Consider the following 25,317-nt stretch of genomic DNA (forward strand, 5'->3'; position numbering starts at 1 on the left):
GTATCGGTATCGCATTGGTATTCGATACGATATCAATACAGTATCGATATTTTTGTCGAATATTGTGAAACTCTATCCGTCTGGCTATGTCCTTCCATTCAGATCTCTATTGTGACCTTCTTCTCCATTGTCTTACATTCATGGTTTTCAGGTTATCTTCCACGTCATCTAACCATCTCCTTCTGGAGATGGTTAGATGACCATCTTCCATCTTCCTTTTCTTTGTCTTCCTATCGACTTCCACTGTAACATTTTTTTTCTGCCTTATTCTTGTCTCTGGGCATGCCCCAGCCATGACAATATTTGACGAATCTTACAATATTATATCCTTCATTCAATTCATTAACCTCGTCGTTTCTTCTTATTCGCCATGTGCCGTTTTCCTCTTGCACCGGGCCATATACTTTTCTCAGTATCTTTCTCTCAAATGTTTTGAATTGGGCTTCATCTTTCTTTGTCATTATCCAGGTTTCACAACAATAGGTTACTACGAGTCTAATCAATGTTCTGTAGATAGTTATTTTTGTTCTTTTGTCTAATAATTTCTATGCCAATATACATATTTATATGCCAATATACACTAAGCACCAAAATTAACGCACCACGTTAAAAATGGGACATTTTTGATGTCTTTTATTTCCTAAACCTGTTGTCCGATTTTAGTGGTTTTTTTAATATGTTATAGCTTTATTCTTCAGGAATATCGATTTAATAATATTGTTGCTAAACAGATAAGTGTCATTGTATACCGGGTGAAACAATGATAGTGTGTTTTTTCCTCAAGGTTTGGAACACCCTGTGGAATATTCTGGCGTATATAAAATATTGAAATTAAAACTCAACTGTAGCCTTATGCTTTCTTAACATTATGCTTTTGATTCATTAGCTTTTGCTGGATAATAAAAAAGTTAGGTATTTAACAACTAGCCATGTTCTTCATCAATACAGGGTGTTTCTAAATAAGTGCAACAAACTTTAAGGGGTAATTCTGCATAAAAAAATAATGACCTTTTGCTTTATAAACATATGTCCGCAAATGCTTCGTTACCGAGATAAGGGATGTTGAATTTTTTCTTACAAACTGACTTCTTCTTCTTCTTCCTTCTTGTATGTAGGCTTTAAAGCCTGTTTCTTCTTCAATATTATCCTCCTAAATTGTTTAGGTTATCGCACCACCTTTTTCTTGGTCTGCCAATACTTCTTCGTCCATTTGGTGACTTATCTCGTGCTATTCGTACTATCCTATCCTCTGCCATTCTACTAATGTGTTCGTTCCACTCCTGTTTCCGTTTTTTCACCCATCCATTTATGTCTTCTATATTGCATGATCTTCTTATGTTTTCGCTCCTCTCCCTATCCAACAGACTTTTCCCTGATATTCGTCGGAGTATTTTCATCTCTGTTGTTTCTAGTAGTCGTCTCGTTTTAGATGTGTCAGGCCTTGTCTCCGCCGTGTATGTTAATATAGGTCTAATTGCTGCTTTATAGATTCTTGCTTTTGTGTTTGTTCTTCCAGATTGTGTCATTAAGAGATCCCGCCGCTTTACTTGCTTTTAAGCTTTGTTGTCGTACTTCCTCTTCAACATCTCCGTAACTGGTTATATCTATTCCCAGATATCTAAACCTTGCTTCCTGCTTTATTATTTTCCCATCAATTTCGATTTTACATCGTAGTGGGTATTTAGATGTTGTCATACATTTGGTTTTTTCTGCTGATATTATCATATTGTATTTCTTGGCTGTTGTATTAAAGATGTGTGTTAATCTTTGGAGATCGTCTTCTGTCTCGGCGATTAATGCGGCGTCGTCTGCATAACACAATACTTTGATTTCTTTATTCCCCATTCTGTAACCATGACCTTTACGTACTGCTTCTATTATTTCGTCCATTATTATATTAAAGAGCAGTGGGCTTAATGAGTCACCTTGTCTGACTCCACTTTGTACTGGTATAAACTGCGTTAGTTTTCCATTTATCTTTGCCTGTATTCGATTATGAAAGTAGATGTTTTCGATGGTTTGTATAATATTGATTGGTATGTTTCTTCCATACAGTAAATGTAAGACGTCTTCGACTTGGATGCGATCGAAAGCCTTTGTCAGGTCTATAAAACATAGATATGCTGGTTTATTGTACTCAATGGCCTTTTCTGTGATTTGTCTCAGTACAAATACGGCGTCTACGCAGGATCTTCCGGATCTGAATCCTTGTTGTTCATCTGATAAAGTTGTTAGTTTATTGATTTTGTTGGTTAGGACTTTTGTGGTTAGCTTAAGTGCGGTGTTTAGTAGATTTATACATCTATAATTATTGGGGTCTTCTTTGTCTCCTTTTTTGAACATTGGTATCATTATGCTGTTTCTCCATGCGTCTGGTATCTTGCAGTGCAATATTAGTTTTTGTATTAGTTTTGTCATCTCTAGGGTTATACTTTCTCCTCCGTATTTTAGAAGCTCGTTGGTTATTCCGTCTGGTCCTGGTGACTTCCTATTTTTGAGTGAATTTATGGCTACCCCTACTTCCTGAAAACTGATTTCAATTTCGTGTCTTAATTCAGGTAGGTTATTATTTTGATTATGATTTTCCTTTCCTTTAAACAGTTCCGTCAAGTATCTTTCCCATTCGTTTGCTGGTATGTTATTGTATTCCTTCAATTCTGCCATTTCTTTCCGTTGGTTTCTTATGAATCTCCATATTTGTTTTTGTGTTCCGTAGAAGTCGCTTTCCATCCTTTTTGTAAACTGTTCCCAGTCTTCATTTTTTGTTCTTCTTACCAATTGCTTTGTTTCATTTCGTATTCTTCTATAGGTGTCTCTGGATTCTGGAGTGTTTGATGTTTTATACTTCATGTAGGCGTCTCTCTTCTCTTTACATTTCTCTTTTATTTCTTTTCTGAACCATGGTGTATTGTTGTTGTTTCTTTTGTTCAGTATGACTTTGCGTTTTCCTAGAGCTTCTGTTGCTGCCTCTTCAATATTGTTTTTAATTTTCTCCCAGCTCGCGTTTATATCTTCGATGTCGTCTATCTGCTTCAGCTGTATCTTCTGTGCTAGCCTCCTTTGGTACATTTCTTTGGTAGAATCGTTCCACAGTGATTCTACATTGAACTTTTCCTCGGTGATTTCCTGTGGAAAATGTTTTGGTGTTAGTTTCATTCTTATTTTTGCTAGGACTAATTTGTGTTCACTCCCTGCGTCTGCCGAGTTTACAAACTGACGATTTATTTATTGCTCTAAAACCGGATGAGATATGAAAATGAAATTTGGAAAGTTTTAAGAGGTAGTTATTTCGTATTTTTTGGCATACAATTAAGAATTATATATTCATCATTGGCGTGCAAACGAGTCATATTACCCGGTCATATTACCCGTATGCACGCCAATGGTGAATAGAAAATTCTTAATTGTATGCCAAAAAATGCGCAATAACTATCTCTTAAAACCTACCAAATTTCATTTGCATATCGCAACCGGTTTTAGAGCAATAAATAAATCGTCAGTTTGTAAGAAAAAATTCAACATCCCGTATCTAGGAAACGAAGCATTTGCTGATATATGTTTATAAAGCAAACGGTCATTAATTTTTCATGCAGAATAACTCCTTAAAGTTTGTCGCACTTATTTAGAAACTTCCTGTATTGATGAAGAACGTTGCTAGTTGTTAAAGTACCTAACTTTTTTATTATCCAACATAAGCTTATGAACCAAAAAGCATAATGTTACGAAAGCATAAAGCTGCAGTTGAGTTTTAATTTCAATATTTTATATACGCCATAATATTCCACAGATTGTTTCAAACTTTCAGGAAAAAACACACTATCATTGTTACACCCGGTATACAATGACCCTTTTCTGTTTAGCAACAATATTATTACATCGGTATTCTTAAAGAATAAAGCTATAACATATTAAAAAAATCACTAAAATCGGACAACAGGTTTAGGAAATACAAGGCATCAAAAATGTCCCATTTTTAAGGTAGTGCGTTAAATGTGGTGCTTAGTGTAGTTATTGCTTATAGTTTCTTTTCGATCTTTCTGTTTATTGTAAATTTCTTTTTCTTCTTGTTCTTCCTTTTTATCAGAAATTCTACTTGTTCATTTTCGAACCTCTATGGAAGGTTGTTACTCCATATTTTGCGTGCTTGTCCAATACTTCTGCGCCGATAGGTGATTTATCTGTTGCTATTTTGTTCACAAGAATCTCCCCCATTGAGCTTATATGGTTATTCCATTCTTTTTTCTATTTAGTGTCCGTTCATTTATACATTGTACGTTATATTTTCTTCTAATGTCTTCACTTCTCATTCGATCTCTCGTATTCGATTTCCTGTAATTCTTCTAAGTACTCTCGTCTCTGCGGTTTCCATAAGTCTTTATATTATGGCTGTGTCGAGACTTGTTTCTGATGCATGTGCATTATTGGTCTCACACTGGCTTTATAAATTTGCTCGAGATAATCCTGAATAGGGGAGGAGTGTACAGACCGCAGAAGAGATGAACAGATCATATAAAATATCCTGGGTAAGCAATGGATTAGAATTAATAAAAGAATCAATTCCATCAAGGAAACAAATGGACGAGGTTTATTTCTATCCGTAGACAAATATGAGCTGACGAAGAAGAAAATATCCTGGAGTATATAACAAGAAAATTTGTTGAAGAATGGCGATTAGAAGTTAATTAAAAAACAGAGCATATGTGTATCAGGAGAACAATAAACAAACCTTATAACAGATATAGACAATGGAATAAATATATAAAACTGTAGAGTATATAAATAGCTGACAATGAAACGTACGTATAACGAAACATAAGATTAAGCCATTAGAGAGAGAAATATTCAAGGAAGGATAACCACCATACCACCAGACCACAGAAATGGGCACTATTGCCCATTTCTGTTGCAAAAAAAAACAGCAGAAATGGACTTCTACAGAAGAGCAGCGGACAAGTTGGACATTATGTAGATGTAGAGAATGACAAATACAAGAATCGGAGATATCTTGAAAGTAAGACACACAATAACCGATGAAATAAAGACAAATATTACTTAATCTGGTTTGGCCTTGTACAAAGAATGCCGGATACAAAACATCTTTCCCAAAGAAATCATAAAATCGATATCAGATGGAAGGAGGCAAGCAGAAGACCTAACGCGAAGTTGGAGAACCAGAGTAGACGATTTGAGTGATCGATGATGCATAGAAGAAGATACCTGGAATGACAGAGATGGCTGGAAATCAGAAATCAGAAGACGTAAAACGTTTTAAATCGATGTTTATAATACTATCTATATATTCAAGGGTATACCCTAAGTTTTGCTGACGACCAAATAGTCATCGCACAAAACGAAGATGACTTCAGCTTTATGATGAGAAAACTGGAACAGGAATATACAAAGAATGGAATAGAAATAACTTGAAGAAAACTGAACACCTAACAACGGATAATCCAGAAATAAAACAGCTGGAAACAGAAGAAGGTAAACAATTCAAAAGAACACTACAAGTATTTAGGTTTCATAATATCACACAAAGGAACTGTAGTAATAGGCCATGATAAAGAAGAAGAGGCGTGACTTGGCACAATGAAGTTGGATATAGGTTAGAAGGTTAAAATATAAACATGTAACGTGGAGATTGTAAATCTTATACTTTTATTGAATATAATATTTAATAAATACCTGAGTATTATTATTACATGGCGCAGTCAGTACAAGAGCCAAAAGTAGAGTTATTCAGAATGGAAGGAAAAGTACCAGAATCCATGAAATTCGAGGGAAACCTTCATGAAAATTTTAGACAGTTTTACTAAAATTTTGAAATGTATCTTATTGCAACTGAGAAAGATGACAAAGCCGATAGAGTAAAAATTGCTTTGTTTTTAAATATGATTGGACCGGAAGGAGTTGATATATATATATATATATATATATATATATATATATATATATATATATATATATATATATATATATATATATATATATATATATATAACATTCTCAAAATACCAAAACCTAATAAATTTGATAGTGTCATATCAGAATTTAAGAAGTATTGTGCTCCCAGAAGAAATAAAACATATGAACGTTTTGTATTTAATAAAAGAATTCAAGCTGCAGATGAACCTTTTTTGATAGTTATTAATTATTATTTATCTTAGTGATCTAAAAAAGTTAATACAAAGCTGTGAATATGACACCCAGGAAGACAGCATATTGACAGATAGGTTAGTTTTAGGAACAAATAATCCATCAGTTCAAGAAAAATTATTAAATGCTCAAAAGTTAACGCTTGAAACAGCAATAGAGATATGCAGAAACTCTGAAATAACAAAAAGGCAGTTAGAATCTGTAAGAAACAATGAAAGTTTGGAAGTAAATGCAGTAAAAAATAGACAAGAAAGTGGAAATACACAAAGTGAGTTAAAATTTTTGTGTAAAAATTTCAAACGTAAACATGTAGCTGCCCAGTGCCCAGCGTTTGGAAAAAATTGCTTTAAATGTGGTGGAGCAGATCACTTTAGTAATGCCTGTTTTGCTGAAATGTCCAATCAGCAAAGATATAAAAGGCAAAATGTTAAAAAAGTGAAAGAAAAGGGGGAGATATAGTAATATACCATGATAAAGAAGAAGAGGCGTGACTTGGCACAATGAAGTTGGATATAGGTTAAAAGGTTAGAATATAAACATGTAACGTGGAGATTGTTAATCTTATACTTTTACATGTTTATGTTCTAACCTTCTAACCTATATCCAACTTCATTGTGCCAAGTCACGCCTCTTCTTCTTTATCATGGTCTATTACTACACGTATTATTATAAGACTGAGTATTATTATTACAGGAACAACTGAAGCAGATATACTAGGAAAATAGACTAGGAAATAGCAAATAGGAAAGTAGACTAGGAAATAGAAAATAGGAAAATAGACTAGGATAAACAAGAGCCTGCATAAGAAAATTAAACCCAGTATAGTGGGGTAAGAACATCAGCATAAAAATAAAAAGAAGAATATATAACACCATGACAAGAAGTAGCCTGACTTATGGGTGTGAAAATTGGATAATAAATAAGAAATACGAGCAATAGCGATGGAATTCCTAAGCAGAAGCTGTGGAGTAACAAGAAGAGATAGAATAAATAACAGAGATTAAGAAAATAATGGAAATAAACTCAGATATATAATAGAGAACAGAAAAATTTAAGAATTATCATTTTTAAATTTTAAAAATTGTCAAACAGAAGAACTTACTTACTACTAACTGGCATACTTCTAAAGTTCTTTCACCTTTCAGTTCAGTTGACACTCAATTTTCAATATGTGAGATTCATTCCTTGCATATCACATCCACGTGGGTTAGAGTCCTGGGTTATATCCAGGAATATTTGCAACATCCATCTATTTTAATAAAAATATGTAGTATCATTTAAGATCTTTGAAACTTTTAAAGGGTTCTTACCGATAACTTTTTGGTGGCTCACGCTCATGCTATTGACTTAACACTGATGATGGATTACCTATTAATCCGAAAACGTTTTGTTTTGTGATGTAACCCTTATTGGGGTCTTTTAAATATACCTTTTACAAAGGATCTTGTATTTTGTATTTTTTGTGATTTATGGTATACAGCCAGCTACATCAATTTTATTTTCCTCGTGAATTCTTAGAAGAATTAAACCTCATACGGACATGTCAGAAGAGCAGACAAAAACGGAGCCCGATAAGAAGAAGGAAGAGAGGCAGACCCGAAAATCTTTCAGATATGAAGTAGACGAAACAATGGAAAGCAGAAATGTGCAAGAAGGGGACTGATACAACAAAAAGAACTGGAGAGAACGGCAGAGTGAAGGAATACAGTGAAAATTGTGGAAATCTGTGGATATATTCAATAACACTTTTTGTTAACATGTGTTAGCGCTGTTAGCAGTTTAATGAAGTGATAATTAAATAATTACCAAAGAACTGATAGCTAAATAATATACAATCTGCACTTTAAGGTCATGCCCTCAAAGCTGTATTAAAAATAACACGTTTTAGGGGACAGTAATGCTTAATTAGGGTCTTTATAATTTTAGTAACAAGATAATTTTTGCTGGTGTATGATTATTTGGTGTAGAAGTTTAGATGCCATTATAGTGTGGTGGAATTCGTCTCTGATGTTACCGACGGCCAGCAATGAGTTAATTGTTTAGCGGAAATCGTCGCAGAATTAATTAATTGACGAGCTAAATTGGTAGCTCAATTCACGCAAAACAAAATTTCGCCGTCGGTTATTTTGTGTTTATATTTTTAAAGACCTACGTCTTAGTTGTTTTGTTTTTGTTCACTATTGGTAAATATTTTCATGCTAACTTTAACAAACACTATCTATCATCCAAATAATTTTCAACACACATAAAATAGTAATTTTAATAGCCAAATAATGTAATTATGCTAATATGCTGATGTTATCGTTCTTCACGATTAAAAATATTTTGTTTATTCATACACTGCTTAATAAACATAATCTGCTATGCAGACGATATAATCTTCTATTGCAGAGTATTGCAGACGATACAATACTAATATCTTAAAGTGAAGATGGTTTTAAAACGTATGTTGCACCATTTAATATAACCTCCAGGAAATTTAACATTTTAATTTCCCCACAAACAACAAAATGCATGGCTATGATAGAAAATCTACTAATATGTAAATTAAAGCTGGAGGAATAGTTAATAGAACAAATGATGGAGTTTAACTATCTAGGCAAAAGTGGAAAATCAAGTAAATAGAGCAAGCAGATTTAGTCCAGGGTAATAAGGTTTTTTCCATGACACTTGAACAGCCAGTGTACTGAAGCGTTTTTTCGACAGGTAATACCTATACGCTGTGAGCTCGTACGTAGAGGGGATATTTATAAATTCGTGAGCGCCAGTAGTGACAAGTCTGTAAACGTTTACCGGAAATTTGACATAAATGTCAATGTGATTAATTTAAAATTAAAATTACAAACATTAATTATAAAAAATATTAGTTGATCAAAGCTGTGGTATATATTTTTACCTTAAATATACTTACGTTTTAAATACTGAATTTGAGTTTTTTAATGTTCTGTAATATGTAATTATAAATTAATCTTGGCGCCATCTACATGATAATTGTGAAAGTATCCGAAGTAAGAAATTAATATTTCATCAATAGAACGTCAAAATGATTAGCAAAATCTTTAAAAAATCTATTACAATTTAATTACTTTTTTGCGTTGTAAATATTAAGCGATAACAATTAAATAATAAATTTAAAAATTACCGGTGAAAGTTGAATTAGTAACCGCTAGAAGCGACACCAGCGAAGCTCAGAGCGTATAAGAGCAAATTGTAACTATTTCCTGCGTGGGATCTGGCGGGCATTTTTATTTATAAGTGTCAAAAAATGACATTTTTCAATTTTGTTTTCAAATCAATGGAATACAGGAAAACTTATGGTTTTTTTAGTACAAATATCTTCGAGATTATGGAAAAAGCTTTAAAATGACGTATTACAAAGTTTGATATACTCATTTATTGTTAATATAATTGCGAAAAAAGGTCGGAAATGCAAAAAAAAATATTTTCGCAATAACTGTTGTAAAAAATTAGTGTACAGCTCTGAAATTTTTGTCAAATAACGGATCTTTTGTGCTTAATATGTGATAAAAATTTCAAAGCGATTAATTCAATTGTTTAAATTTTATTCAAATTGTTTATGCCGGAGAGCATTTTTTTTTGCAATAACATAAGACGAAAAAAAAATGACGTTAGAACCATTCCACAGGTGTCAATGAAAGAGCATCAGCTATATTTTCAACTTGGTTTAAAAAAAGTGAATAAAAATGCATTTATTAGTAATAAATAATTAAGCAAACGTATCGTAAATCTTTCCTTATAAACTTTTTATTTTGTTATAAGAAATTATATATATTTATTACAATTTTGTATCAATTATGATATAAATAACATTACTCGGTAGTTGTACACTTAAAACCGGGTAAAAAAGTTAATTTTTTTGGAAAAAGTTATTCAAAAATTTATAAAGAAAAATTCACGATACTTTTGCATAATTATTTATTACTAATAAATGCATTTTTTCACTTTTTTAAACCATGTTGAAAATGTAGCTCATGCTCTTTCATTTGACACCTGTGGAATAGTCCTAACGTCATTTTTTTCGGACTTATGTTATGGCAAAAAAATGTTCTCTGGGATAAACAATTTGAATAAAATTTAAACAATTGAATGAATCGCTTTGAAATGTTTATCAAATATTAAGCACCAAAGAACCCTCATTTGACAAAAATTTCAAAGCTATCCACCAATGTTTACAACAGTTATTGCGAAAATATTTTTTTTTGCAATTCCGACCTTTTTTCGCAATTATATTAACAATAAATGAGTATATCAAACTTTGCAATACGTCATTTTAAAGCTCTTTTCATAATCTCGAAGATATTTGTACTAAAAAAATCATAAGTTTTACTGCTTTCCGTTGATTTGACAAAAAAGGGGAAAATGCCATTTTTTTTGACAGTTAATTGTTTATAAATAAAAATGGCCGCTAGATCCTACGCAGGAAATAGTTACAATTTGTTCCTATAGGTATTACCTGTCGAAAAAACGCTTCAGTACCCTGGCTGCTGAAGTGTCACGAACAGGGTATATTTTTGTCTTATTACCCTGGCCTAATTCGCAGGTCACCTGCCTGAGTGAAACAATATGTATGGAGAAATACAAATATCAGAAAGAATATGAAAGGCAGAACTTAGAAACCAGTCATCAGCCCAATAATGACATACGCGGCAGAAACACGACCTGATACACAATGGCGGCTGGTCAGAGGAGGCAAGGGAGACTTAGCCTCTTCATAATTTTTTTACACATGCTACACTGTTTTGTTTACTTTGCTATTTTCCTTCGCGTTAGAGATATCGGAAAAAGTTATTTGAACAAGTTGTTCCAAATAATATTCTAACCCCTCATACCAAATTTCATCACAAAATTCGCACTTTTAGTTTTTTCATTATTTGTAGTCAGGATCCTAAAACTGTACCGGAGGCTGCTGGCCAGAAAGTCTCACTTGCTATTGCTCCGCACAGCCCAGCAGCGGTTAAGGAGACCCGGTCTCCTTAGCGCTGCATTATCGCTTAACGCACACGCTGCCCGGAGATTTAGCAAGGGCGGCTAATCGGCCAGCAGCCTCCGCTCCAATTTTAGGATCCTGACTACAAATAATGAAAAAAATAAAAGGTCAAGCAACCAATTCAATGAATATAGAGATGGTAACCAACATTCTGAAAGGAGATGGTACATAAAGAAGAAGCAATCAATTAATTGATAATATTTTCGGAAATTCAGAATAAAAGGAAGAAAGTTCCTCTTCTTAATTGTTTAGTGCCAGTAGCTGAACAGTTGACAATTTTGGGAAGATCGAAAGCTAAAATTAAAAGATAAGTCACTGGTCGTCCAGGTATGCACACAAAAATGTAAAAACTGATGACAAATATTGGAGATCACCTTAAAAAACAAATGACAATAAAAGAAGATGTTTCAGTTGTTCTCAAAAAAGGAAAGCCGTGCAAAACCTTAATGTGTTGGATGCAATGTACCTCTCTATAAAAAATGTTTTTTTAACATTCCAGTCATAATGCAATTTATTTTGTAACCATTTTGCAATAATTTTACAATATCTCGAATTCTAAGAGCATAGGCGGAAAATGTCGCCTGTCAAAATTTTCAATGTGTTTTAAATGTATTCGTTTTTTTTTCGAATCCTGAGAAAACTAATAAGTATTTTTGAAAAATTTAAACGCAGATGAAAGATTACGTTATTACCGAGGGCCAAAAGTCCCTGAAAACTTCTAATGTTTATTTAAATAAGTTACAGAGGTGAAAAAAAGAGAAACTTTATCGTGACTGTTAATTTCAAATAATCTTATTCAAAATAAACTTTTTTGTTATTCTAAGGGACTTTCGGCCCTCCGTAATAATGCAGTCTTTCATTTTGCATTTCAATTTTTCAAAAATACTTATTAGTTGTCTCAGGACTCGAAAGAAATGAATACATTTAAAACACATTGAACATTTTGACAGGCGACAATTTGCGCATATGCCGTTATTTAGTTTTAAAACACCATTTTCTTTATTTTTTTTCAAGGAACAAATTTTATTTGAAAATCTCTTTTTTTTTTAGTTTATGATCAAGAGCAGTGGGGGGGGGCAAACTTTTTTAAGGGGGGCCACAAAGTTCAAGAAATTCTAAATTCTATAGGTGGGCCAGAATTATAGAAAAAATGTTAAAGCGTTAAAAATAGCCCAATATATCAATCAACGGTTCCCAACGGTTAAAGCTATAAGCGTTTATTGATAGATTGATATATTTCAATCAACAATACAGTAGCGTACCGATAGATCCGCAGGCCCTGGTTCCAGTTGGGATGCGGGTCCCCCGCCCAATAAAAACACACATTTAATATCAAAAGTTTTTAATAAACATTAAATATAAATCATCATACACTAAGCAGCAAAATCAACGCACCACCTTAAAAATGGGACATATTAGATGTTTAGTATTTCCTGAACTTGTCCGATTTAAGTTATTTTTTTAATATGGTATAGTTCTTTAACAATATTGCTGTAATAATATTGTTGCTAGACAGGTAAATCGTCATTGTATACAGGGTGTACCAATCAAAATGGTGTTTTTTCTCCAAGTTCGAAATACCCTGTGGAGAATTCTAGCATTTATAAAATACTAAAATTAAAACCCAACTATAGCCTCAGGTTTTCGAGACATCAAAAATGCCCCATTATTAAGGAGGTGCGTTAATTCTTCTGCTTAGTGTATATTTTTATAACAACTCAAGAGTCTTAGACCACGGTCTTAGCTCATAGGTATTTAAAAAACTGTACTGATTCAACTTACTGAGTGCTTCCACACAGGAAGGGCGGAAGTTCTGATACGTACCTGTTAGTTCAGTTTTACTTAATTTTGCCTATGATTAGAATATAATTTCAGTTGTTAAGAATTACCTAAAACTAAAGTCTGAAGAATGAGGGTGCTATAAATACGAACAAAAGTAGTATCGAGCGTCGAGTTTATTGTCTTGGGATTATTTTTATAACACTCCGTATAAAACTTGCATTGAAAATGTTAATTTACGAATTTTCACAACTTTATACATAGTTTACAGCTTATTCATGGATCGTGCTGATATACCTACAAGTGTTTGGGTTAGGGACTGTTCAAATATTACGTAACGCAGGTTAGGGGGGGGGGGGGTCAAAAATCTTCAAAAATTGCGTTACGCAATAGTTAAACGCCCATTAGAGTGCGTTACGTGGGGGGGGAGGGGGGTCAAAAATTTTCAAAAATCGCGTTACATAATACTTGAATGCTCCCTTAGTAGGTACAGGCGTTTATCCTTTAAACAATTGTTGAAACCAGAGCTTCGGTTTAGGCAGGTAAAACGAGTACAGAACCTTACAAAAGAAATTTTGTTTTCAAATTTTTTGACAAATAGGTATTCTCCGTTTTTATTTTTAAGTACCTACACAAAAATAAAGATTTATTAAGCAGTTACATTTCCTAGTTTGTACTTGTGTAGTTCAAAATGTCCCCATCAAATTAGAAAAAGAAAAGAAACAAAAAGCGTGTTAGAAGCGGATCCTGCGGGGCCCGGGCCCTGGTTCCGCGGAACCATGCTCAGTACGCCACTGCAATAATATAATTATACTATTCATATCGATGAATCCTCGGCGGGCCGGGTTAAATTCTTTCGCGAGCCGGAATTGTCCCGCGGACCGTACTTTGCCCATCACTGATCTAGAGCCTTATAGACAATTAAATTGTTTATAACATTTGTTTGACCACTGGGATCGAAATCAACCCTCGAAATCGTAATTAACATCCAAAAATACATTACACATGGGCCCACATGGGTGGACCCATCCAAATTGAAAAGGCAACGGTGACCCTGCTGGCACCTAGATTATAATACAGTCGAACTCGCTTATTGGAATAGCCTTCGTGTCAAGCAAAAGTATTCCTATAACCGGGATATTCTAATAACCGATCTTTGGTAGCTAGTAGAAACGTTTCGGGACCTCAAATTTCTATTCCTTAAAGCTGGATATTCCTTTAACAGGTATTCTAATAAGCGGGTTCGACTGTAATTCGATGAATAAAAAGTTTCTGGTACTTATCTATTGATTGTCATATATGACATTTTTATATGACAGAAAAATTTAATAAATATATTCATATTTAGAAGCTTCAATCAAAAACTTTTTATTGTATTTGTTATCAAATCATTATCCTTATCATTGGAACATTTTCAAGTAGCAGCAGATAAATTAATTTTTGTTCTCAAGGAATGACATATAGCCCAAACAACCGACTACTTGTAAACAGAATAGATATGTCATTATAGGGGTGTTGCTCTTAAAGTGTGGTCGGCTGTCGGAACGTCTCTTCTATTCTATAGAAAGATAAATGACAACGACCGACACGGTCCTTCTGTTTCATGTTTTTCGTCAATTTAAGTTTGTTGGGAAGGTCGTTTTCCTATCTTGTCTGTCTAGCAATTAAAAATTAGATGCATCTTTTCCATAGATTTATTTTCTTGGTTTTATGAAATTAATTTTAAACCATATTATCGTTAAGTGCATAGGCGCAAAATTTCGCCTGTCCAAATGTTCAAGTTTTAGATGTAGGTATTAATTTTTTTCGAATCCCGAGAAAACTAATAAGTATATTTTTGAAAAATTATTTAAACGCAGAATGAAAGATTGCATTATTACCGAGGGCTGAAAGTTCCTTAGAATAACCTAAAAGTTTATTTTGAATGAGATACTTATTTGAAATTAAAAGTCACACTATAACCACACTATAAAATCACACTATAAAGCTACAATACCTAACAGCTGGCGTACTAGCACAACCATCTTAATGTTTAAAAAGGGCGATAAAACGAACCCGAAAACTACAGAGGAATAAACCTGCTTAGTACCGCTTGAAATTGACCACAAAAGTCATAACCACGAAAATCACCAACGAAATAGTTCTAGCAGATGAACAACAAGGCTTTAGATCCGGACGATCCTGTAACGATGCAGTTTTTGTAGTCAGGTATAATACAAGGGCGGATTCAGGACAGATTTTCGGGAGGGGCCATAAACTTTTTTTGAGAGGGGTCTGGGGAAAATTTTTAAAAATGAGGGTTATAATAGTGAGCTTTAAGGCACTTTTCACAGACTTTTGAGTGCCATAAAGACATTCCAAACTTATAGTTATTAAAGTATTATTAAAGTCAGGACACATTTCTTCGGATCTAAGTGCAGTTCTTTCAACAAGTTTAATACTATTTTTCCAGTGCTTCACCTGTCAGGCCTTGTTCTTCCCCTCTTTCTGATTTTCACTAATTATTTTCATGTTCTCATAAGCGTCAATGAACTTGACAAAGTCTTCACGAATGTTGTTATTGTGTATGTATCCCACATTTAGAGAAAGCTGTTCCACGTGGGATCCGTCGTTCATTTCGTCAAACATGACAGAGTAATAATTTGCACTTTGAACCTGATTCATTATATGTTCAATTATTTCTTCACCACAAACATGTTATATGTTATCATTGATTTTGACTGGTGATACTAATGTATGTTGCTCGGGAAGATGCGGTGGATAGGTGTTGTTTGAGTCTTTAAGTGCTGGTTTCCTCGAAAGCGGTGCCGGCTAGCTGCGACCGTAACACTGCGATGAATGACGCCATAAAAAACTGTACCAAGCAAAATATTAGAGGTGGTTTCCAAGGATGCGTTGGAAGCCACCGCTTGCTGAGTTTGCACATTCCATTGCCGCATTGAAGAACCTTGAATTTTTCACCGTAATCTGACGTAATTCATCGCAGTGCTACGGTCGCAGTTTGTGGGTGCCGTTTTCGAGAAAACCAGCGCTTTATCTCCTGATGCGATTTTAAACCTTAACAATTCCTCTCATTATTTAGGTCCAGCATCTTCGTCCAGAATCAGAAGGCTATCATCACGATAGCCTTTTAGAGGAGTATTTTGTCGACTTAAGAACACTATGGACTCTACTATTAGTCGTAGTCTTTCTCTATTTTCTTGTACCTATTTAGACCTCTGAGAGTACATCTGGTTAATGACTGACTTTTGCAGGTTGCGATAACTTTATAGAAAATCCAGCCCAACCTGAACGCACTCCTTGTGGTATGATGTTTTTTTATGGGTTTGTATGGCTCCGTCTTTGACGATGAGTTTGGCTAAACATGTTAAAGGTTTCGTGACAAGACTTTGAGCTGTCATCCCTTTATTGTGACCATGTTTTTCGTTAGAAAAAAAACGCAATCTTGATAAACAATCTCTTTTGACTGTGCAAAAGTATCAATAAACTCCTTTGTTCTAAGTGCTGGTGACCCAAGTAATGCTTCATTTCTTTTCTATGTGTATACAGAATATGGAAATTGATACGATTTTGATGGCTACCAAGGTCGTCCTAAAAATTGGCACTTTGTAAAATTATCAACATTTTGATTTGCAAAACATCCTATGTCATTTTTAAAGCTTTGGTTACTGCTTTTGTTTAATTCTAGTCCAGACAACATATTTATCACCTTTTTGTACATATACATGTGTTTGAAACTAAAAGCATTTGAAGTGCAAATATTTAAATTTATATTTTTTAAATTCTCGGAGGGGGCCATGGCCCCCATGGCCCCCTCCCAGGATCCGCCCTTGGTCAGGTAAGTCATGGAAAAATCACTAGAATACAACGTCCCGGCTTATTGTTGCTTCATAGATCTACAAAAGGCATTCGACAGCGTAGAGCTGAATGACGTAATTCACCTGTTATATAAACGAAACATACCGTCAGATATTATCAAAACTATCGAAAACATATACAGCAGGAATAACATACAGGCCAGAATTAATATCAAACTATCACAGCCGCTACCAGTGGAAAGAGGCATACGTCAAGGAGACTCATTGAGTCCGCTGCTATTTAATCTCATCATTAGACTTAGGCAAATATGCAACATGCATATTTGCCTAAGTCTAATGATTCATCTTTTTTCCCGAAGAAGAGATCAGCAATGACCAGAGGGTTGTAAGAACTCATGGCTTATTTCGTGATCTTTTCTTCTTTCAGAGCTGTTATCTTTTGTCACCTTCTGTTATACCTGCTGTTACCTGCAGAGCCGGCCCGTGGGTAATATTTCACCCGTGCGAATTACTATTGTGGCTCCCCCCCCCCCCACTCGCTTCTGCAAACTTTCACATGCGTGCCTTAAACGTGTACTTTTAACACTTATATCATAAATAACTATTAAATTAATAAGAAATGAACTTGAAAATGAATTAAACTTAAAAATAACAATGTTGAGCTTTGTACATAAAGTGTTAGGCCTTGTAAGGCAATGAGACATGACATTGTGTTATTATGTTATAGGCTAAGTTGAACGCAGTTAACTTTCCTAGATTTTCTCTGGGCAAACTCATTTACAATTGCATTAACATCAATATCCTCGAGCACTGCAAACTCAATTGACATCAAAGCTAGTCCCACCAATCTGTCTTGCGACAATGAAGACCTCAGATAATTTTTTATTATTTTCAACTTGGAGAAACTCCTTTCTCCACTCGCGACAAACACTGGGAGAGTAAGAAGGATTCGCAGTGCTACACACAAGTTAGGAAAGTTCCCTACAAATCCGTTGTCTGCTAAGTAGCTCAATATGTCAACTGGGCCTTTGATTTTGCCTTTGTCTTATTTTTCGACATTGTGACCATCAATGTCACTATGCTGGCCATCAGTAAGAGCAATGTGTAGGTCCTAGCATCCTTGAATGTAGAAACCTAAACAGTTGGTGATAGTATTGAAGCTGCTCAAATCTATCTCCCAGAGAAGAGATACATTGATCCAAGACCGCGTAGAAGAATTTAGTTTTGAACACGATCTCAGGATCAAGAACTGTTTTATCACTTGATTCATAAGAAAACATTTTCTTCTTTTTTCTCGGCCACAGTTCACTTTCTTTATGGAATGCTGGGCCAACTTCAATCATTTCGGCCACTTCCCTGCAATCGACTAATAGTCTGTTGAATCCTTCATCACTCCTTCTTTCTTGAAAAAATTGCTTCGTTGAAGAAATCAAAGCAAGAGAGTTTGCTATGTCCATATGTCAACCTCTTGAAGTTTCTTGCTTATGAGGTTTATATTAAACAAACTCATATGCCACGTTACTAAGCAGCAGATGAATCGGAAGTCTTTCAACATTTTGGCCAAACTTGTAGCTATATTTCTTGCATATGCGTCTAGACTTTTTTGGTCTTGACTAAATTCAAAAAGCACGTTGCACACAATGCAGAGAGCAAGGCGACACACCGCGCCAGTCCCCCGTCGCTCAGTAGAAGAAATTGCGCGGGGTGCGCAGTATTCCACCACACATACAATTATGTCTTTTTGTCTATAATAAAATTAAAACTGACTAAGGCTTTGTGAAATATTACTAATTCATCATAAATGAATGAATAATTGGCTTAAAAATTGACATAATTTAAATAATTGATCGCTTTTTAATTTTTTTTTTTTTGGCTAGGGGGAAATTCGCCCCAAACCCTTGGCGCCCTGTGCGGGCGCACGGCTCGCACGGCCCTCGGGCCGGCTCTGGTTACCTGTGTCACCTTTTCATGAAGAAATGATCAACAATGACCGGAGGGTTGCCGGAAGTGGTCGCTTATCGCTAGATATCTTCTTCTTTTCGGTTAAATTGTACAGGGTGGTCCTCTTTGGAGAAAGAAGAAGAGATCTAGCGATAAACGACCACTTTTGCACTCAACGTACAGGCATTGTATAACTAGACCAATGTGTAAATAAACAATGGTACAGGATGGTCCTCTTTCGGGAAAAAGAAGATATCTAGCGATAAACTACTACTTCTTACAACCCTCCGGTTATTGTTCATCACTTATTTTTATGTCAAATATGTAAACAGGTGACACAGGTAATAGCAGGTGACAACTGGTAACAGCTCTGGAAAAAGAAGAGATCTAGAGATAAGTGATGAGTTCTTACAACCCTCTTTAACTATGTCGACAACCCTCTGGTCATTGCTGATTACTTCTTCTACTTCTGGTACACCCCAAGGTCGAACCAACACATATACACCTTCCAATTCAGAGACCCTGATGGTGACAATACAGGTGACCAAAGTGTCCCAGTACGCACCTATTATTACTGCCTATGTTCAGCAGTGGACTCAAAACTGCTGATGATGAAAAGGAGAAAAATTTGAAATTTCACATGTACCTACTATTAATTTTGAGGGGCAGTGTAAATAAGTAAATGAACAGAAACAAAAAAAAATCAGTAGCGACTGCAAATTTTATCTTAATGTAACTTTTAATAGACACATGCAATAAAAAACTAAACACAATTCATTATAAAACCATTGTATATGCATGTTATCATAAACAGATTGTTTAACTAGTCCAAACAAACTGCTTTTTTCTGCATACACTTTATTGCCTGTTTTTTTAAATCTAAACATCAAACCACATGCCACTCTATGGGAAAATGCAACCTGATACCGAATTCCAATAAATAAAACTAATCTTAACGCACGAGTGAAGAAGTAACCGGAGCAGAGAATGAAGATATTGTTTACATTCTCAAAGAGATAAAAATGCAACTGGATGGTGATCTGGTAAGACTCAAACAGATCCACTTTTGAGAGTAGTATTAGCAACTGTAAAGTAATTATTTACAAATCCCTATGAAGTAGTCTGGGAGCTGTCGAAAAATGTCAATGACGCAACAACCCAACTTGGGTGATTTTTAGCTAATTTATCTTCTAAATACATGTGTAAGAGAGTTAGTATATAATAAATATTTAGAGGATAAATGTCTAGAAGGGGTTGAAGTATACTAAAAATAAACAAACTGAACGAAAATATATTACTTTATACCCTTTTCTATTTTTTAAATACCTTCAAATTTTAATCAATTTTAAACTACTTATATTATGTTTTTTTTATTTATTAATGTTCTTGTTCGATTGCCTATGTTATTTACTAGACTTGAGAAGAAGACTGTTCCAATTCAAAATTCCAATTTTACATGACAGGCATTTTAATGTTTGAAGCAAAATGTAAAATCCAATAGCAGAGTAAAGATATTTGTTTTAGCTGATATAAATAGAAAACAACATCATAAGTGAAACTAAGTTAGTCAACTACAGTAACTAGTACGTTAGAAAACTATCGGTTAGTCAACTTAACTCAAAATTTCCATTTTTTGAGTTGGCACACTCTTCTTCTTAAGGTGCGAATCAAGGTGCGGTATTTAATAAAAAAATAGACCTGTTCCAGATCTAGACTAGTTCTGGAAAGAAAATAGAAATATAGAAAAGCAGATAAATAAATGAATGAAAAAAACTGACAACTAAATATTTTAAGGTATATGACTTTAAAATGAAATTGTCAATATTTTTGAGTTGCGTTCCTGGGACGACTTTATTGGAAGATGGTCCATTCATGGACCATTACTGGAAGATGGTTCATTCCATTACATGAAATTGACTTTAACTGAAGAATATCCGCCAAAAAATCATAGCATGTAATTTATCTTTAAAAAGACAATCACCTACAATGATGACTTTATTCTCCTGTTAGTGGTCCCACAGTAAATCATGACAAAGAGATAATGAAAAAAGGTTCTACACACTTTGATTAATTTAGTAAATGATGAGCAGAGTCTTGCTCTTTATTTTTTTGTAATTGTTTTCATTCAGGACTATTGTATTAATACATTGATGTTGTATTCGCCAGGGCTGTGTATTTCCTCCACTATTATTTAATATATATTCCGAAAAGATATTTCAAAATGCCCTCGAAAATATCGAAGAAGCAATAAAAATCAACGGAGAATACGCAAACAACTTAAGATATGCAGACGACACCGTAATTCTTGCGGACAGTGCTGAGGGTTTTAATGTCATAACCGGAGAGGGAGATAGTTTGGGGCTGAATATAGACACCAATAAAACAAGAGTAATGGGTATTACACGTGCACAAAATGCCGACATTTAATACTCGTATCTATAACAAACAGATAGAACCCGTACAAAGATTCCAGTATCTTGGTTGCTGGATAACAAACGATCTTGACCACGAGGTCGAAATACGTGCTCGTATAGAGTATACTAGGTCCGCTTTTCAAATAATGAAAAAATTCCTAATAGTCTGGGCTGATTATCGGAGAATAGGCCATTTTTGGGAAAAGATATTTACCAGCAATTTTATTGCTGGAATCGAATTATAAGATCCTATATATTAATAATATAGGTATGCAAAGTCCTCAGATAGTGTGATACTTTTTTTATAAACAAAATGGCGCCCGAAAATCGTGTTTTTTTCAATTATTGCTCTAGAGCTCCGAAGATTTTAACTTTACAACAAAAACACTCAAATAAAAATTCACCGTGATTAAATTCTGCATAGAGACGTGTTTTTCCCGATCTGCTCCGACGAAAATTTTCCTCGGAAAATGCGGGTTTTCCCAACAAAATCTTTAATATTCAAATAAAGTTTTAGATAAGTAATTATTTACCAATAATTAAATAATTTGGTGGCTTAAAAGCCTTCTTGGTTTAGATTATAGTTCCAGAAGCTGGTGAAAATTAAACGAATATTTTAGCAACAATTCAATTGTTAATTAATAATTTACGGTCGCAATAATAACCAAAATAATTATGATACACTGATCAAACTTTGAAATCTTATAAAGATGAGATGCCTATTAAACATTTTTTCTACAAAATATAAATTTTTTATTTTTTTGCATAATCTTTAAATGTTTAAAAAAAATAGTTATAAACAAATTAACGTTTCTCAGAAAGTTTTTATTATATTATAATTTTAAAAAATAGCTAAAATGCGCATTCCAAATATCTTGAAAATTAATGCTTTAAAACTTTTTTGCAACCATTTGCAAAAAAGTTATGAAACAGCAAAATAAACATACGATTACTACGCTGTTAATAATTTTTTTTAATTCTTTCAAAGCGTAGAAGTGAGTTTAAAGTACAAGCTAATTATTTATAAAACAATATCGATTATCAGCTTAATGGTTATATTTTAATTAAAGATTATAAATATATTTTTTTGTAATTTACACGCGCGAAAGTAGAATAATACAGTACCGTAGCTACCCGCCCACATACACAACTCGCGCGAGTTGAAGCGTGTCAGTCGCTTCGAGTGAACATTTTATCTCCGGCTCTGTATCAAGCCTACTTTCGCGCTAAAAATTACAAAAAAAAGTATTTTTAATCTTTGATTAAAATATAACCATTGCACTAATTTTTGACATTCTTTGTGAGTAATTAGATTGCACCATAGACTCACTTTTAAGCTTTGAAACAATTAAAACAAATTATAAAGAATGGAGATATCGTATATTTATTTTGCTGTTTCATAACTTTTTTGCAAATGGTTGGAAATTTTTTTTAAACCATTCATTTTCAAGACCTATGAAATACGCATTTTAAGTATTTTTTTAAAATTAGAATATAATAAACAATTTCTAAGAAATTTTAATTTGTTTATAACAGTTTTTTTAAACATTTAAAGATTATGCAAAAAAATGAAAAATTTATATTTTGGCGACAAAATATTAAATAGGCATCACATCTTTATAATCTTTCTAAGTTTGATCAATGTCTCATGATTATTTTGGTTGTTATTGCGACTGTAAATTGTTAATTAACAATTGAATTGTTGCTAAAATATTCGTTTCATTTTAACCGGCTTCTGAATTTATAATCTATACCAAGAAAGCTTTTATTTCACCAAGCTATATAATTATTGATAAATAATTACTGGCCCAAAAAATTTATTTGAAAATTCGAGATTTTGTTGGGAAAACCCACATTTTCCGAGGAAAATTTTCGTCGGAGCAAATCGGGAAAAACATGCCTGTATGTAGAATTAAATTGGGGTGAATTTTTATTTGAGTATTTTTGGTGTAAAGTTAAAATCTTCGGAGTTATAGAGCAATAATTGAAAAAAATACGATTTGTCGGCGCCATTTTGTTTATAAAAAAAGTAGCACACTATCTGTGGACTTTGCATACCTATATTAATAATATATAGGATCTTATAATTCGATTAAAGCAATAAAATTGCTGGTAAATAACCTTTCTTTGTCCTTTACTAATTAGACCAACGTATTATAACTATTTTTTTTTTCAAAATTTAAAGATTATGCAAAAAAAGAAAAATTTATATTTGGTCGATAAAATATTAAACAAGCATCTCATCTTTATAATCTTTATAAGTTTTATCAATGTATCATGATTATTTTGGTTATTATTGCGATCGTAAATTGTTAATTAACAATTTAATTGTTGCTAAAATATTCGTTTAATTTTCACCGGCTTCTGGAATTACAATCTATACCAAGAAATCTTTGATGTCACTAAGTTATTTAATTATTGATTAATAATTACTTACCTAAAACTTTATTTGAAAAATATAGTTTTTGTTAGGAAAACCCGCATTTTCCGAGGAAAATTTTCGTCGGAGCAAATCGTGAAAAACCTATCTCTATACAGAATTTAATTGCGGTGAATTTTTATTTGGGTGTTTTTGTTGTAAAGTTAAAATCTTCGGAGTTATAGAGCAATAATTGAAAAAAATACGATTTTTCGGCGCCATTTTGTTTATAAAAAAAGTAGCACACTATCTGCGGACTTTGCATACCTATATTATTAATATATAGGATCTTATAATTCAATTCCAGCAATAAAATTGCTGGTAAATAACTTTTCCATGAATTTTGCTAATTAGCCCAGAGTATAATAAATTGTACCTTATTGTTAATAATCCGATACCAATTTGTAAAACATTTATTTATTCCATATTGCTATACGGAGTGGAAACATGGACTCTTGGTACCTATTACAAGTACGAGCTGTATAGAAGCCTTTGAGATGTGGGTTTTTCGAAGGACGCTGAAGATCTCTTGAACGTGAGCACGTGACCAACAAAGAGTTACTGAGAAGAGTGGGAACTGAGAGAGAACTCCCAAATATTGTAAAAAACAGAAAATCGAGTTATCTAGGACATATTTACAGAGGAGAAAGATACAACTTTTTACGACTCATAATGGAAGGGAAAGTGGAAGGAAGCAGAGGTCCAGGAAGACGAAAATGCTTCTGGCTGAAGAACGTAAGAGATGGACAGGCATGGATACACATTCGATACTAAGAACAGCTGAAGATAGAGAGCAATTTGCTGTAGTTATAGTCAAGCTTCAATAATGGAGAAGACATCTTAAGAAGAAGTATTGATATAGTTTTAGTTGTACTGTATATTTATAGTTCCACAGTTCCACGCATAGTAGTTTACTTCCTTTTGTTAAATTACTATTTTTTAGTTATATCGGAATAAATTATTATATTAATCTTGTATTGAAAATATAATTGAAATACTTTATACCAACCAAGAAAATGGATGACCAGATAGTAGTTTTTTTAGATAACAGAAATTCTCTGAGACTTGGAGATAACAAAATAATAAAATTGATAATAAATCAACGTTTTAGAACTTTTACAGCCTTTATTAAAAACATAAAATAGTTTTGAATCGTAATTTATGAGATACGTATATGATATGTATAAAGGGTAACCCCCGTTAAGATAGGCAAAATGCCCTAACTCCCAGAATTCAATTTTATTAATTTTTTTACGTTCTATGCAACTAAAAAATGAGATTACGCGGATTTTTAGCTAGCCACCCCCCTTACCCCTCCCCCCACAGCCAAAAACGTAGATTTTTAGATTTATTTTTTTTTAGTTGGGTTCCAATTGATATAAAAATTTCAAAAAATTCACAAGTGTAGCTGTTGCTTTTACAAAACACGTCCATTTTTTATAAACCCATAGGTCGAGTGTACATAACCTCACAATTTTTTTAACTTTCTAAAAACCTATAACTTTTTTTTGGAGAGGGCTACAGGTCCAATTTTTTTTGCATTTTGTGTATTTTATCAAAAGCTATCTTCCTGATTTTTTTCAGATTTTTACGTCAGGTGCGCCATCTTGAAAAATCAAGAAAACTGTTTTTTTAGGGGGTTTTTGGGGATTTTCTCCATTTTATAGACTGCAACATAGATCAACTCAAGGTTTCGTTAATAGATTATGTATAATTTAAAATAACTGAGTATATTAGGATATTCAAAAATTGGGTGAAACACTTTTAAACCCCCCAAAAACC

At 33.5% G+C, this 25,317-nt stretch overlaps 1 protein-coding gene across 4 annotated transcripts in view; it reads right to left on the minus strand.

The window, feature by feature from the left end:
- Positions 1 to 25,317, minus strand: part of LOC114336469 (proto-oncogene tyrosine-protein kinase ROS) — a 228,425-nt gene that overhangs the window by 121,008 nt on the left and 82,100 nt on the right. The gene's annotated exons all lie outside the window — the stretch shown is intronic.

Source organism: Diabrotica virgifera, chromosome 6 (assembly GCF_917563875.1).
Source record: "Diabrotica virgifera virgifera chromosome 6, PGI_DIABVI_V3a".
Lineage (NCBI taxonomy): Eukaryota > Metazoa > Arthropoda > Insecta > Coleoptera > Chrysomelidae > Diabrotica > Diabrotica virgifera.